The 3,999-nt window shown below is 36.3% G+C and overlaps 1 long non-coding RNA gene across 9 annotated transcripts; it reads right to left on the reverse strand.

The window, feature by feature from the left end:
• Window positions 1-535: 535 nt before the first annotated feature.
• Window positions 536-3,717, reverse strand: LOC122009449. 9 transcript variants are annotated; one of them, XR_006119570.1, is made up of 5 exons: window positions 3,520-3,717; window positions 1,284-1,500; window positions 1,120-1,207; window positions 954-1,047; window positions 536-856 (listed from the first exon to the last, which is right to left on the reverse strand). It is a non-coding gene; the product is annotated as an uncharacterized LOC122009449 (long non-coding RNA). The 9 variants fall into 9 exon arrangements; XR_006119573.1 differs by having other exon boundaries at window positions 1,284-2,011; XR_006119572.1 differs by having other exon boundaries at window positions 1,284-3,017.
• Between the last annotated feature and the right edge of the window lie 282 nt (window positions 3,718-3,999).

Below are 3,999 nucleotides of genomic sequence, written 5' to 3' on the forward strand. Positions count from 1 at the left end.
TATAGATGACATTTTGTTAGTTGAAAATAATATCATAGTATTGTCAGAAGTAAGGGTATGATTGTCCAAATAATTTGATATGAAGGACTTAGGAGAATGCACACATATTCTTGGGATCAAAGTAATAAGGGATCGCAAGAAAAGGATGCTGTGCTTGCCCCAAGCTTCCACTACAAGAAAAAAGCTAATAGACAACGCTTTTAAAGCGTTGTCTTTGTGCCAGAAAAAGCGTTGTTAAAGGCACTGTTGTTAAAAGTCTGCTCAACGACAACACTTTTAAAGCGTTGTCGTTTGTAGCGAAGACAACGCTTTAAAAGCGTAGTCATGTTTTGCAAAGACAACACTATTACAACATTTTAAAAGCGTTGTTGTTTTTTTACAAAGACAACACTTTTTGCAACGCTTTAAAAGCGTTGTCGTTTTAAAGAAAAAAAATTTAAAAAAATTTAAAAATCATTATTTTTATATTTACGAAACTATTATTTTTCTTTTACCATGTCTAGATTCGAATTTTACATATAATCAACTCAGCTAATGATTTCAAACTCATACCAAAATAATAGAATTCTGACCACGTAACAAGTTAGCAGCTGTAACAAAAAATAGAAATTACATAAGTCATCCAAGGAAATATCTAGGAATTGCTATCAGAAAGGAATCAACATACTGTCATCCATCTTAAACTTTATCGCATCCTCTGTAAACTTTTTCATTTTCACATCAAGTTCAGCAGTCACTTCTTCTCCTTTAGCTATGATACGATCGATATCCTCATCAGTTATTGTACTGTCCTTGGAGCTAAAAACCATTTCAGCACCAAATCTAACCATTTGTAGAAGTTCATCTTTATTAACAGCTACATCGAGGAAGTTATTGATTAGAAACAAAAAAACTGATAGATAATGGATAAATTGCTTGAACCACATTAGTAAGCTCTTTGAAAAAATCATTACTTTTCTATTCTGCTAATCGTCCTTGTTGAATAACCAAGGCATCAAGTGCAAGCTTCTTGTATGCTCTCTCTATCACTTTGTCCTCAATTGCAAACTGCATTTTAGATATGTCAAATGATTCAAAAACATCGTTAAACTGTTAAACTAAACTGAAATATTATGATACCTCAGTACAGAAACGGAACACTTGAACTTCTTTCTTTTGCCCAATTCTATGAGCACGATCCTGTGCTTGCAAATCAACTTGTGGATTCCTAGTAGAGGTATCCATAACAATTTAGTGATGAGCATAAATGTAGCAACAGGATTCACATAATGGAAGAGGAATACCAGTCACTATCATAGAGAATGACAACATCTGCTGTAGCAAGATTAATTCCCAATCCACCAGCTCTTGTAGAAAGTAAGAAAATGAACTTTTGGCTTCCAGGTTGATTAAATGTTTCAATGGAAGCATCCCGTTCTTCTCCCCCAGTATTCCCATCAATCAATATTGGTAACCACGGTATAGCAAGTAATCTTCCAGTATGTCCAGAAGTCTAGTCATCTAAATTACAACACAAACAGTTGTGTTAAATCAATAAAACACTAATATGTTACCTTCTACTGCAAGTAAGACTGGGAAGATATGTATGAAACAATTTAGAGGGAAAAATCTGATTATGAGAAACAAGATATGTAAATAACAAGCATTAGAAGCAAATACTGGCAGCTATATGTGAAACAAGTTGGAACAAAAATAGTTTGATTATGACAAACAAGATATGTAAACAACAAAGATTAAATATCACAAGTTTCAAATAGATTAAAAGTGAAAATAGCAGGCTTTGCATGTAATTCCAAATGATAAACTGAAGACCCAATTGATATAGACCTGTGAAATAATTTCAAGTAGCTTGCAGTATTGTCGTTGTACATATCTTTGTGATATAATTGGCAACACAATCAAAATAGACTTCTCTCTTCATTTCTTCTGGCCTTGCTGTTTGGTTCTATTATTCTATATGCACTGTAAGCATGCTCTCTTGCTTTCTGCACTCTTGTCTCATGATTGAAGCCTAATCAAGCATGATCATGAAGGAGTTGTTAGCAAATGTCCAACCTTGTCGGATCATAAAATATGTGTTGCACCTTTACTTGACAACTTTGTGAATTTAGTATCCTAATCAATTCTTAACAGTGACAAATTCAGGTGTAGAAAACTAACAAGGGAAGGTTCTTGTAGTTTCAAGGTCTTAACAAGGGAAGGTTCTTGTAGTTTCAAGGTCTTAACAAGGGAAGGTTCTTGTAGTTTCAAGGTCTCCCCAGTTATCTTTGCTAAAAACTTAGTACATAATATTGAGGTAAAAACAGAAGAAAAGACTATTGTGAAAAAGGATGATTGAGGCGATCCCCAAGGATAGATAGATTTAATAGTATAATACACCAGCAAATTGCTACAATCATCTTATGATAGCTCTAGAACAAGGTTTATCTCTTATATCATCTTGTAACTTATTTGACACAATCACTGCAGATTAAACAAAGAGTTCTTTGATCACCTACAAACTGAACTTGGGCAACTTCGATTTGCAATCAATAGAACCAAGGTCCAATTGAATGTGCATAAACACTGACACAAGTTTTCAGGTATCAGTGTCATGACACTACTTCATGCATACAGGAAATAGAAGACAGGACAATTGAGTTGGAAGCCATGCAGAAGGTCTTGCTAGAGGGCACAGGTTCTTTTGGAATGCAAGTATATTTCACAAGATTGAATTGTTCTGTTATATAACTATATAAGCCTTCTTTTCCATTTTTTTTTTTGGTTTCAGAAGCATATGATAAGATGCAAATGGATTTTGTATCAGCAAGGGAAAGGCTTTGCATGTAATTCCACCATCATTCTCATCTAAAATCATACAGTAGATGAAATAATTTCACCCATCTATCCGAACAATTATATTGATCACTTACATTCTTCTCTTGAAAGACACGGCTCATGTTTAGAATCTATCCTGAACCAACAATAGACAGAATTAAAAGGAAAACTTGCTCTACAATTCGAAGTTTAACTGACACCTGAAAGAATTAAAGAAACAATGTATATCCATCAAAACTGCCGATCACAAGGGAGAAAATAGATCACCAAGAATCCCTAACACCAAGAACCATCACCTCAGAAACAAAGCCCTAAAGCACTACAACAAGAAGACAAAAAAAGAGCAACTTTCCCACCCACAGGCAACCATTAACTAAGATCCCCAAGAGCTCAAGTTCAACATTACCGAGTAAACAAAGAACGACAAGAGAAGATAATCAGTGGAGAAGAACCTAAGAAAGGACCTTCTGATAGCGAGAAGAGATCAGTGCGCGAGGATTACTTGCAGGTGAACCCAATAGCAAGGGAATCGGCTAAGCAAAGGGTAGCTTGGTGATGCAGATGAAGAAGAGAGTTGATGCGCCTGCTCTACCCTAAGTGCAGTGAACGTTCGCCGGAGGGAAGAGAGGCTGCCGAAGGTTCCGAATTCCCCTAACGAGACTTCGATTTTAGGCCCCAAGAAAAACAGCGGTAGCAACATACCTTCGTCAGGGGCGAAGGAGGCGAAGAGAGGGGTCGATCTATCGTGGTTGATCGCCTCAGCACCGGGATCTGCCGCTTGACGAAGGTGTGGTCTTGACGGAGAGGAGTTCGGAGGAGTGGTTCGCCGGAGAGGAGTTGGATGGAGAAGGCCGCGTGAGATGAGGAGTTGGGAGAAGGGTTCGGGATAAAAAATGATCGGAAGATAGGAGTTGGGAGAAGGGTTCGGATTTTCTACTCCTTACTTAGATCCAACGGTTTGTATTAATCAAGATTTAAATGAGAACTTAACAATAGACAACACTTTTTAAAAAACGTTGTCGTAGACACTAAAATAAAGTCTAATAGACAATGCTTTTTACGAAGCATTGTCTTTGATCCGTAAAAATCACTAATAGACAACGGTTTTTAGAAAAGCGTTGTCTATTAATAAGAAAATAATGAAATAGACAACGCTTTTCACTAAAAGCATTGTTAAAAAAA

The sequence above is a fragment of the Zingiber officinale genome, chromosome 8A (assembly GCF_018446385.1).
Source record: "Zingiber officinale cultivar Zhangliang chromosome 8A, Zo_v1.1, whole genome shotgun sequence".
In the NCBI taxonomy this organism is placed as follows: Eukaryota; Viridiplantae; Streptophyta; class Magnoliopsida; order Zingiberales; family Zingiberaceae; genus Zingiber; species Zingiber officinale.